This window comes from Schistocerca americana, chromosome 3, assembly GCF_021461395.2.
Source record: "Schistocerca americana isolate TAMUIC-IGC-003095 chromosome 3, iqSchAmer2.1, whole genome shotgun sequence".
Taxonomy (NCBI): domain Eukaryota; kingdom Metazoa; phylum Arthropoda; class Insecta; order Orthoptera; family Acrididae; genus Schistocerca; species Schistocerca americana.
The window spans coordinates 222,334,370-222,348,299 of record NC_060121.1 but is presented as its reverse complement, the minus strand read 5'-3'; positions in this window follow the sequence as shown (position 1 = coordinate 222,348,299).

Here is a 13,930-nt window from a genome sequence, read left to right as displayed (position 1 = left end):
ATATTTGACTCACCCTGTATTAGTGTGCCGCCACACTTCTCAGTGTAATAAGCATTGAAAGTGTATAGTTGTAAATCCATATAATTAAGAGATGTTTCGAGAGATTCACTGATTCCATGTCATTCATTATCCGTGCCGTTTATCAGAAATGGACAGGAGTCAGGACATGGAGTGGAGGTTCCAAATGACCGAGTGTCCCAATGGTACCCATCTGTGCTAACGGCGCAACTACCCTGGCACAAGACTGGAAACCATCGCACATTAACTCACGACTATACACTACACTCACAACCTGGTCTGCAGAACTGGCATGTCACAGTAAAAAAATGTTCAAATGTGCGTGAAATCTTATGGGACTTAACTGCTAAGGACATCAGTCCCTAAGCTTACACACTACTTAACCTAAATTATCCTAAGAACAAACACACACACCCATGCCCGAGGGAGGACTCCAATCTCCGCCAGGACCAGCTGCACAGTCCGTTACTGCAGCGCCCTAGACCGCTCGGCTAATCCCGCGCGGCATTACAGTAAAAATGATGGCAAGTGCAAAGCAGTTTTCTTCACATGCAAACAGAAACAACTGCACAAACTACAACACTACAAGCTAATAACACTATACACATGACCATTATATGCCTGTGAGAGCCGGCCGCAGTGGCAGAGCGGTTCTAGGCGCTTCAGTCTGGAACCGCGCGATCGCTGCGGTCGCAGGTTCGAATCCTGCCTCGGGCATGGATGTGTGTGATGTCCTTACGTTAGTTAAGTTTAAGTAGTTCTAAGTTCTAGGAGACTGATGATCTCAGATCTTAAGTTCCGTAGTGCTCAGAGCCATTTGAACCATTTTTCTACCTGATGTTCACCTAGTAAAGTACTCCAAAATGGAGGGTGTCAAGATCCATATAGATGGTTTTTACTAGAGTGCTGACGACATGTGCAGCTCCAGTCTGGGAACATGCAACTTCAATACATCTGCAGCTCATACAGAAAAACATACTACTAAGCATACGCATGATCCACGATACACAAGCACTGTGGACATCCACCATTATTTATGCCTCTAGACCCTAGAGATGGAAGCGGTCAGTTGAGTCTGTTGAGGGAAAACAGTCGACTCGTTTGGTTGTAGGTTTACGTATCAGTCATACCGTTCATTATTTCTTTCAAGTGAAACCAGTCTGTGTGAGCAGCCAAATGAAAACAGTTGACCAGTGTAGTTTTGCAGGTAGAATGAATTATTCATTCTTCCTTCCAAGTGATAGCAGTCTGTAGTTTTTCTGTCTGTTGAACCACATGTTAGATGTTTCAACTGATACCGCTGAGATATTCGCTCATTCTCCAGATTGAAACCAGTCTACAGTACTTTCGTACCTGTGGTATACAACCAGTGTCCACATACCGCCAGAGAGTAGCCCTTGCCCTGGGAATAAGAGAAGACATCACAGACGATATGCCAAAGATAGGAGGCCGTACTGGAAAGTGATGCCTCCCAATGTTTTATGTGAAAATTCTTAAAGTTTATTAAATAAAAAAGTTATTAACGTTCTACGTCTTTTTTCTTCATGCCTATACACCTATTTCTCAACATAGTCATCCTGGCGACGAACGCATTTCTCCCAACGGGAGACCAGTTTGTTGATAGCGTCACTGTAGAATGTTTGACTTTGTTGATGGAGCTCCAATCTCAGTTCTGCGTGCACCGATTCATCGTTATATCAAAGTGAAGTTCTCGAAGGTGTTCTTTAAGTTCTGGAATCAGATGAAAATCGGATAGGATCAAATCAGGACTGTATGGAGGATGTTCAAAATGGTTCAAATGGCTCTGAGCACTATGGGACTTAACATCTGAGGTCATCAGTCCCCTAGACGTAGAACTACTTAAACCTAACATAAGGACATCACACACATCCATGCCCGAGGCATGGATGTGTGCGACCGTACCAGCAGCGTGGTTCCGGACTGAAGCGACTAGAACTGCTCGGTCACAACGGCCGGCTGGAGGATGATCGATGACAGTGAACCTAAGACGTCGGATTGTCGCAGATGTAGCAGCGCTCGCTGTGGTCTGGCATCATCATGATGGAGAAGAGGGTGCTCCGTGTGTGGACGAACTCTTCGAATTCGAAACTCGATTATAACTCGATGTTTCTCGCACATCGATTTAGTACTTCACACACCGCCATGCTACACGTTATAGTTCGTAGCTCTCTAGCAAATATGTAGACGTGAAGAATACAGATACAGACTGAAACTTCCTGGCAGATTAAAACTGTGTGCCGGACCGAGACTCCAATTCGGCACCTTTGCCTTTCGCGGGCAAGTGCTCTACCAACTGAGCTACCCAAGCACGACTCACGCCCCGTCCTCACAGCTTTACTTCTGCCAGTACCTCGTCTCCTACCTTCCAAACTTAACAGAAGCTCTCCTGCGAACCTTGCAGAAGTAGCACTCCTGAAAGAAAGGATATTGCGGAGACATGGCTTAGGTTCGCAGGAGAGCTTCTGTAAAGTTTGGAAGGTAGGAGACGAGGCACTGACAGAAGTGAATCTGTGAGGACGGGGCGTGAGTCGTGCTTGGGTAGCTCAGTTGGTAGAGCACTTGCCCGCGAAAGGCAAAGTCCCGAGTTCGAGTCTCGGTCCGACACACAGTTTAAATCTGCCAGGAAGTTTCATATCAGCGCACACTCCGCTGCAGAGTGAAAATCTCATTCTGCAGATATAGATTGTTAATAGCGTTTGTTTTATTTAAAAATCTTTTATATAGAAATGTGCAGACATTATGTTTTAGCAGGCCCTCGTAAAATAAACAGGACACATATTCGTTTAATTACATACTGAATAGACTAATTCTTCTTTTCATCACTTAAAACTGAGTAATATATTGTTACAGATTAAGTTGTCCAGAAGCTGTTAATACATAACTAACTAAGCTGGAGCATATCCTTGAGGCTAAAAAACTGAAGGAACGTCGCCAAATTGTAGCGGCTGGCGGCGCTTCTTAAACACTTCTTCAGACATTTACTTGTTTGGAAGGAATATATGGTGAGGAAAATTATGTTACTGGCTACACATTCTCCGAATCATACTCTACGTTTTACAGCCTAGGAAAAGTAGCAGATATAGTATTTTCATGGATATGAAGAAGTACATTCGATTTCACAGTTAAGCATGTGTCTGTCTAGCCATCACTTACTTATATATATATATACCCCCGCCTGGGCCACTGTTACGTCGTCCGCACTGCTGCTGTGGCACGGGGCAGCAGGAGCTGCGGAGAGGTGGCGCGTTAGCTGCCGGCTAGCAGCAGGCTCTCGTTAACTCCTGCATTCGCCTGCTTCCCTGGCCGGCGAGAAGTCTGTGCGCTCAGTACAGCGCGGCAGGCAAGACAAAGAGGAGGGGACAGGAGCGGTTAGATTAACCCGTTACTTGGCAAATGGTGAAAATAAAAACAAAAAAATTTTCAGCGCTGATATTTATTTATTATGCTTACAGAAAAAGAATTCAGTCAGTTTTAGAAATTTTTGACAAAAATTATGAAAATTATGAAATGTTGCTTACAGCAGTAGACCACATTTATACATATTATAGAAAAAAAGTGTTTGCCAATAACCTCAAGCAAAACGTTTCCTGTACATGAATAATTTAATTTATAAACACATTTATGCATTCCTGCTGTGTAACAGACCTGTTTCATTTTCCTTTCTAGTTCTTCTTGCAATGGAATTTTTGGAAACAGTTCCTCTTTGGAACGAAGCACAATACTAGATTGCATTTTGAAAATCCAGATGGACAATAACGACAACGACCTTTGGGACCGAATACAGGCCAATGCTCCATATTATCAAATCGGACATCTTATGTAACAGTCGGAGCTGTTGGCTTCCTCCTCTTCTTTTGTGGTGGTGTTATGTCTATTGAGGGCCTTCCTACATTCCTTTTCCCTGAAAACATCAAACCATTGGCAATATCTGCCCTGAATGACTTCAGTGAGGTCTTCTTGTCCAGAGATTCTCTTCGAAATACCAGCCAGGCATTTACAACACTCAGATCTAGCATAAATCCAAATAATATGCACCAACACCTAGTTTTCATTGGTACTCTGTAGAGCTCTATCAGCATACCAGCAAGATCAACTCCTCCCAAATGCTTGTTGTACTGACGTACAATACTGGGACAGGGCACATCAGTTCATCTTTTTTCATTGCTGTCCCATTATTTTACTGTTGAGAGTGGTTGGACACCACAGAATGAGCTTGCAAGTGTCACGATTTTATTGTTTTGAATATGCCGTAAGCATATGTAATATACTAATGGCACATGTACCAACTATGGGCAATGTTGCTCACAGGCAACATAAAAGTTTTATACTATTTACGTAATTCAAAACAATATTAGATTGAAATATTTCTACTGTAAACTCACCTCTGGGTATTTCTTGAAGAAAATCTGCTGAGATTACTGCCAATTTATTGAAATCCACTCTTTCAGAACCAAAATAAGACACCCCTGTCGCTCACACGAGGAGATCTCTGTAACACCACTGCACAAACTGCCATCTCGTGTGGAAAACCTTAAACTATTACAACAACTGGCATTCGCAGTGTGTAAAGGAACGCTGCCTGGAGGCAACAATGCCAGTAAAAGGAACCGGGAAGTGTTTGTTGTCCCATAAGGCCAACGTAAATTTGATGTTGCTTGAGAGCAACACTGCCAAATAAAGGGTTATATAAAAATTAGTAGCGTTCTGCTCACATGAAGCGGCTCTTAGCATATCTGTTGGCGATCACAGCTCGTTCAGTATCCAGCAATGGTTTGCTGACAGTTCCTTAACGTGAAATGCGCAAAATGACGTTTTCCCGCAACAAACTTATATTTTTAGAAATGGACATTTTTTATTTGCTTCTCCTTGAAATAAGATGTCTCTAAAAAACTGGCAACTATAGTCATGTTTCATGAATAATCGTAAAGACTGAAAAAGATGTGAGTGAAATCACTCAAACCCACAGATTGAGTGAAAACTCTGATATAACAGACGTAACCAGGGGAGACTTGTTGCTTCAGTCGTTTAGTGAGTGAAAAACGTTCATATAGCTGACGTGGCTTTGGAAATTCGTTTCATACGGTTGTTTCATTCGACTAAAAGAAACGACTGAACGTAAGAGAATGGACTGGCCCGTCGGGTGTTGAAACAAGTCGTTGTCATCACGACCAGCCCCTCGGCAGCTACAGTAATCAGAAAACCTCTTGTTCGTATTGACGGCACTTTGAACAGTGGACGTTACAGTTCAAATGTGTTACGACCCGTGGATCTACCCTTCATTCGATCCCTGCGAGACCCTACATTTCAGCAGGATCGACCGCATGTTGCAGGTCCTGTACTGGCCTTTCTGGTACAGAAAATGTCCGATTGCTGCCCTGGCCAGCACATTCTCCAGATCTCTCACCGATTGAAAACGTCTGGTCAATGGTGGCCGAGCAACTGGCTCGTCACGATACGCCATTGACTACTCTTGATGAAGTGTGGTATCGTGATGAAGCTGGATGGGCAACTGTACCTGTACACGCCATCCAAGCTCTGTTTGACTCAATGCCCAGGCGTATCAAGGCCGTTATTACGGCCAAAGGTGGCTGTTCTGGGTACTGATTTCTCAGGATCTATGCACCCAAATCGCGTGAAAATGTAATCACATGTCAGTTGTAGCATAATATATTTGTCCAATGAATAACCGTTTCTCATCTGCATTTCTTCTTGGTGTAGCAATTTTAACGACCTGTAGTGTAAGTAGCTTAAGTAACCGTGCAGTCAACTAGTGACTTAATCTCGTTATGTTGCACTGAATTAACTGTGGTGCGTTAGTCGAGAGTGATTAATTCCACATGTGGGCTTCTGTGTTGGAAACAAAGAGATTAAATTTAGGGTGCAACTCAAAAGCAATGAAGCTGTACTTATACACTCGCCCTGAGCCTTTATTCAAATATACAAAAACCAGGATCGATAAAGAAAGTAAAAGTCATTCTCTGACACTAAATATGGCTGGTACAATTATACACTGATCATCCAGAACATTATGACCACCTACCTAATAGCCAGTATGTCCACCTTTGGCACGGATAACAGCAGCGACGAGTCGTGGCATGGAAGCAATGAGGACTCCGTAGGTCGCTGGAGGGAGTTGGCACCACATCTGCAGCCACAAGTCATCTAATTCCCGTAAACTCCGGGGAGGGGGGTGATGAACTCAACACCACATTCAGTCACATCCCAGATGTGTCCGATCGGATTCATCTGGCCAGTTGTGGGGCCGGCACATCAACTGGAACTCGCCACTGTGTTCCTCAAATCACTCCACCACTCTGCTGGCCTTGTGACTGGGATCGTCATGAAGCGGTGTGCGCGGTCTGCAGCTAGTTTACGACACTTCTCGCCCTTGGCCTTGCATGAGCTCCGGTGGACCTATGGATGCCCACGTGAATGTTCCCCAGAGCATAATGGAGGCGCCGCATGCTTGTATCCGTCCCGCAGTACAGGTGTCAAGGAGCTGTTCCCCTGGAAGACAACGGATGCTCGCTCTCCCATCGGCATGATGAAGAAAGTATCGGGATTCATCAGGCCATGCAATGCTATGGCACTGCTCCAACGTCCAGTGCCGATGGTCACGTGCCTGTTTCAGTCGTAGTTACCGATGTCATGGTGTTAACATTGGCACGTACATGGATCGTGGGCGGCGGAGCTCCATCGTCAGGAGTGTTCAGTGCACTGAGTGCTCAGACACACTTGTAATCTGCCCATGATTAAAGTATGGCGTCATTTCCGCCACAGTGCGCCGCCTGTTTTACCAGTCTGCCCAGCCTACAACGTCCGACATTTCTAATGAGAGGTAGCCGCCCAACCCCACGACGTTTGGACGTGGTTGGTTTCGCCACGTGTTGAAGAGACTCGCCACAGCACTCCTCGAACACGCGATAGGTTGTGCAGTTTCCGATATGGTCGTGTCCGGGTAATCACAATATGCCCTTGGTCAAACTCAGACAGATCGTGCGCCTTCCCCACTTTTCACACAGACAGCACACGCACTGACACTATATGCACAGTGCATGTATATGACTAGCGGTTATTCCTCACCAGGTGATGCAGCTATTGCCGGGACGGGTTCATGTCAATAGTAGGTCAGTGGTCATAATGTTCTGGCTGATCATCAGCAATGTTGTTAAATAAAAAGTATGAAGGGTGTTCAGAAGATAGGTACGAATCAACACTGTGAATATAATTGAAGGCTTTAATCAAAAGATCACCAGACATCTGAGCACAGTTATCCCACTGTTTAACGAGCAGAAGGAGTACCTATTCCCACGATTCCTGCGGCTGTGACAGGAGCCAGTCCTCCACTGTGACCTTCAGTTCGTTGTCCCAGTTGAAGCACTTCCCCCTGTGATGTCGTTTCAGCAGACCAAACACTTGAAAGTCTCCCCGTTTCAGCGGACCAAACACTTGAAAGTTGCAGAGCGACATGTCCAGGCTGTATGGCGTATTCTCAAGCTGTTGCCACTTCGCAACCTTGGTGATATGTAGACGCCCGTTATAGTGGAGCAGATTCACTCCCACCGTGAGCAGCCCAGGCCGTTTGCTGTTGATGGATTTGAGCGTAGGTGACGGAGCGTCTCACAGTACACGTCACCGTTAAGAGTTTTTCCGTGTTCAAGGAATTCGACGAACATCGGACGTCGAAAAAGACGGCGAGCATTACCTTGTCTGCTGAGGGCACAGCTTTTTAGAGGGTCGTGACGACGCATGCTTGCATTGCGTGTATGTCTCAATACGTTATCCCAAAGCTGCATACGCAAATTTTAACCGGTTTGGTTGTTACGACGTTTCGTACGTGTTCATTTGAACACTCTTTGTTGTGTCTAGCCAAGACAGCCTAGACACAATGAGAGGAAGCCGAAAGGCACGCGCTACGCTCACGCAGATGGGCGTGAGGTCTGAAACAGGATACGTAATGAATGCTATAAAGAAAAGTACGTAGCTTCTGGAATACTTAACTTTAATCCATCCTTTTGGTACATCCGGAGATTGTGGCGATACAAGTGAGACTCTTTAGATACATGCAATGTTACTAATGGCGCCTTGCTAGGTCGTAGCCATTGACTTAGCTGAAGGCTATTCTAACTATCGGCTCGGCAAAGGAGCGAGGCTTCGTCAGTGTAGTCGCTAGCTACGTCGTCCGTACGACTGGGGCGAGTGCTAGTCCGTATCTCGAGACCTGCCTTGTGGTGGCGCTCGGTCTGCGATCACACAGTGGCGACACGCGGGCCCGACATGTACTAATGGACCGCGGCCGATTTAAAACTACCACCTAGCAAGTGTGGTGTCTGGCGGTGACACCACACTCTTTATATACATGCTCCAAATACACTCAGTTCCTCGAAATACACTGACGCACCCGAACACCACTTGTACACCATTGTCAAATCCGAATACTGCGTTGGCTCCGGTTCTCGACCAGCCAGAACAAAGCGCGCTAATGATTAGTTAGTGCACTCCGTATACCAGCAGGTTGCAAATCTGTTCATTTCACAAATCTGCTTATTTATTACCTGAGAAATTAGAAACTGCAAGACATGGCAAATGTACTGAATGGTATGGAACATACGTGACTACTAGTAGAAAAATTGTAGAGAAGAACATAGAGCAAACATATTTTATGTTGGTATTGTTGCAGTGACATTGTTGTCGTAGGTCGGAAAATTATAACACTACGACCAAAACTGCATGTTGTTTTCAAGAGAAAACAGGTGCTACATTTCTTTTGCAATTGATAGACTGATCACGAAACCCCGCTTTGGCTGCGCGTGGCCTCTCGTTGCAGGACTCCCAGAGAGTGGGGTGACTATGACGCCTGATACTGGTATCTGAATATGATGCGTAGAAAATAATGTTTCCTCATGTTGTGATGATCTGCTGCAGGTAATGGCACGACTCCCGTACTGCATTAGCTATCGTCATGAGCTTAATGTCGGATTGCGTTTTCAGACTATGTACAATTTTAAATACGCGCCGCTGACGTATTTGCGGAGTACATATTCGTCTACAATGTCGTACTCTGGGGGCATCCGCGAAACTGTTTCATTTCAGTGAGTGATATGAGACAGTTCAAGGCTGCTTCATGTCAAAGCACACTCCTCGAAAGGCTCAAACCCGGTATCTGCCACAGGCAACATGTCACCAGTGACCCACCGATCTGCGTCCATTGCACACGCGAAAACGGCCTTAGTTCATCAAGGCGTAAGAGCATGAAAGCACAGTGCGCAGTTCATAGTTCACTCATTACAATCACTGTCTTTTTGCAGTTCACACATACTGTGCACAGATTGATTTAAATGTTTTATCCGTGTCTCTCCGCACGAAAACCAACACACCAGCTACGCCACAAATCAACAATCTGAGTCCCTCTCGTCACCAGTCTACTATTCAGTTGAAATGTTTGTTCTTTTAATATTTGAAAGTATTGTTAAAAATAATGAATAAAAATAATAAAGAAATAATGTTTACGTAGGCTCTCTAGACATATACCTCTTCACACGCCGTCCCGAACGGTTTTAATAGTGACTTAAACCAATAATAAGTATTGTTATCGATCGTACGTAATCCGAATATACGGAGACAGTAATGTCCACACTGTCCGATATCTTTTAACTACAAAGTAATTACTGCTGCCGATATACACAGAAATCCACATCCAAGTAGCCTCACCTTTTAGCTACCAGGGTGAGTCACAGAACAGTTTATAAATGTCCTGTTACTGAAGTCCCTACACAAAGACTGGATTATTTGTAGAAGGCTGGCCCAGTATCTCACTGCATGCGGGACAATCTTGAGTGAGCTAGACTTTGAAATGCAAGCACCTCGTCCGCAGTTATACAGTAGGGACATGTTCATATACTACATGTACGTAAGACATTTTTATACAATATCACAAGTTCATACGACGGCGGGAAACTGATTTAAGTCACCCTATTGAAACAAAATGAAATGTCGTGTGGCAAGGGGCCTCCCGGCGGGTAGGCTTGATCGCCTGGTGCAAGTCCTTTGAGGTGCCACCACTTCGGGGACTTGTGCGCAGTGAGGATGAAATGACGATGAAGACGACGCAGACACCCAGTCCCTGGGCGGAGAAAATTCCCAACCCAGCCGGGAATCAAACCCGGACCCACTGATATGACAAGCTGGCGCGCTGTCCACTCAGCTACGGTGGCGGACGTCACAGGTTTATTTACCACATTCGTTATAAACGTTCAAACCTGGTTGACATACGGGACAGAAACTTATGTACCGCAGGTAGTACAGGTGTGAGAGACTTCTGTACACCACTGGAGGTTTGTGTGAAGCTAATAATCTTTTATACCGTGCAAGAAATTGATAGAAGGGCCAGAAAAGCTTTGTAAGCCACCATCGGATGATAAAAGGAACAGAATATTTTGTAAACTACTGGACTGCTATGAACTTAAGAAACAACTGCGAACAACAAACCGTCATGTGAATCTGAAGCTTTTGTACATTACCAGTTTTTAATATGAGCATTATGACCATTAGAATATTTCGTGCAATGATAAATGTAAATGCAAATTAGGATCTTTTATACATATCCTCATGTTGATACGAAGGTTACATTCTTTTTCTTACTACCATGAGGTAATGGGAGTGTCCCGTTAGGATTCTTGGATGTCCTAAAATAATATTAACGTCAATCTTCTTCTCTGTGTGGCTTGCTAAAGTCTTATATGAAACTTCATTGCGAAAACAGGTATACTGAAACAAATCAGATCCAGTTGCGTCAAGTAATCGACTCGAACACAGCAACAATAATCTACCATATCCCGAACAGCATGATTCCATAGCAGGGGTAGTCTACCTCTGCTTTAATGGATGGCAGAGTCGTACGTGCAGTCTCAGTGAACTGAGTAAGTATGATGACTACTTGTGAAACGCGGTGTCGTTTTAGTAGCCACGAAAATGAAAGGGAAGGAGCAGATGCAACCTGGTGATGGTTCAAAGTGTGTTTCTCTCAAGTAACACTGACAGTCAGCTGCGTTCAATGTCCGCATTTGACAGGTGCCATTTTTACAACTCATATATAATCATCTACAAGCTTCTTTTGGGATTTAACCGAATCTAAAGTCACGAAACTGAAGTAACTCATGTCGTGTGTCTCGAATTAAGTTGTTTTCCGGTGACAAACTCAAACTGGCAGGTTTCATCTTCTGTTTTCGAAACCATAAACAAGAAATATTCTGTATTTCTTTAAAATAAATTAATTTCAATAATTGTCAGTAGCTCTGATTACGATTGAATAAAAGGTGCTCCACGTCTTTCACATTTCGTTCTACACAACTTATCTGTGGCTGCAATGAAAGGTGGTTCACGAAATATTACATTATTCTTATATCAAATTTTTCAGATTCTTTTTAGAACTAAGCATGGTCCTCTTGCGATCCAAGTAGTTGTTTTGACGAACCCGTATCATATTCCGCGGTAAATATGTTCAGTAGGCGATGACTAAAACGATTTTAACACATCAAGGACCATTTTCAGCAACCCGTACAACCTCACGTTTTGGGTAATCTGTGTAGGTTGTGCATTATTTTGTTGCAGAATGGAACTGTGCGCCCTCTGACCAGATGGGAATAATACGTAGGCAGATATTGTCTTCTGCTTTCTCTGTCACGCTGGTTTGCTGGCCCTGTATGGCAACGCAATACTTTCTGTTACGAAATAATACAAGGAAAGGGCAGTACAATGGCGGTAAGTGACTGTTTATTATCTTCATGGTTATTGGAAGAATGATTGACTCTGTATCCGGATATTAACGTGGGTTTCGTTGGTTCTAAGAGTGCGCGCTGGTACGAGGAACAAATTGTTGAGACGGTGTGGAATACAGGATAATATAGAGTGAAACACGTATGTAACGTAGCAGCGATGGTGAAGCATGATAAAATCTTTGACCAGAGAGCCTTTTATCGTAGGAGATAGCATAGTGGATTCATTTGGAATGGAATTAATTACATCTTGGAATGAGAGTATGTGTGTATCCCAATCAATATGTCTTTTGTGGCAGTATATTCGGCACAGCTTACCAATTTCTTTCATTAACCGTTCACAAGGGTTCGAAGAAGCATGGTACTTGGATATATAAATCGGAGAAATGTTTCTAGCTCGTAACATGCGTGTCCATATGCGATTTTATCATGCTTCACCATCGCTGCTACGTTACATACGTGTTTCAGGAGCGTATGTTCAAAGATTAGATACCCTGAAATGAAAGAGAAGTGTTTGAAACGTATTGTGGAGAAAAATCATAAACGTTAGAGAAGGAACGATAAAAGAAGAAGAGAGAAGAATTCCATGTTTTTCTTCCTTCTAGAAACATGACGACAAACCACAGCGGGCAGGTTTGCAAAAAAGTACGTTCTTAAAGGCAGTATTTAAACCTGGATGAAAAAGTGCGAATATTTAAGTCTATCAAGGACTAAAGGGTTAATTTTCGCAGGCGCTGCGGTCTGTAGGATCCATTGTAGTAGCGACAGTTATAAAAAAAAAAGGAGTGTTCATATACGCTTCACCGAACACAAATTACCGCGAGCGCGAAGTCTAGATCGGCCGTGAGAAAATACCTGTTTCAAAAAGTATTCACAAAATAAGTTTACTCGAGGCAATTTTTAGTAAGTATATAGAGCTAATATTCTCACCCATACTAGGAAGCTATCGATCGAAATCGAAGCAGACATTTCAGAAGGAAAGAAAGATGGTAAACACGAACGGCGTGAATGGTAATACTAACACAGCGTCACTCACTACATATCGATACGGAGGGACGACTGTGAGAAATGGAAATACGCTGTGGAGAATCTAATAACGGACGTAGTTTTCTGACTTGATCTCTACCTACATTCACACTCATACAAATAAACCATAGACCGCTGTGTAATTATTAAATCAGGCAGGACGCCTCTGATCTCATTCGATCTCTTTCTTCGATCCCGGCTGGTACGGATTACAAACACCCATGCAGCACGTTAACAGTCTCAGAAGTGATCTGTCTCAGAAGTGATCTGCTTGGGAGATGCACTATGCTTTTCCACGGTTGCATTACTAAATCTGTGCCCTCCATTTATCCTCCCTACAGCAGAATTCATGAGATCGATCGTTTAGCCTGTGTCTATCAATGTAGTCGATTCCGTCGAGTCTAGTAAGATATCAAACGTTCTGCACTGAAACGTAGTCGTATTTTCATTTCTGGAAGAAGGAATGAAAGTTTAAGGAGGAGAATTATAAACATAAAATCTTGCCGAATACATTGTAATTCCGTCAGAGACAGTAAAAAAAATTGAAGATTAGTTGAACGTAATGTTTATTTTGTATCCATTCATATTAAAGGCAAGCTGCTGTTCAATACACCTAGTGGATATTTTGTCTGAAACGTTCTGAATCGCCCTCCAGTTTCTCAATTACGATACATATTCGTACACTAACTGGTTAGTCAACAATCTGAGTATGCTGCTCACATTGACGGTAGTTTTCTACCAGCAGTCTTATTACGCTTTCCTCCAGATGTTACCTTTACTTCTGATGAGTATTTCTTAGTCAGGATAGTGCACCGCAAGCTGTGGGTTGGCATATTTCATGTTTGCTAACATATTGTACTTTCTGTTTCCTCGGATGTAAAATGAGTATAATATTGTGTCGAGTGCTTTACGAAAATCTGACTGTTCACATACTTCCACGATTTACAAAAAATGAAAAATATGAAAAATGGGAGGTCCGCTTCCTAATTCGTGTTTATATTTTAAGGGAACCTTTCCCTTGACATTTGTTTTATATTCGAGAGCAGAATGTGTTCTTGAATACAGCAGTAGAGAGACGTTATTAAATTGAC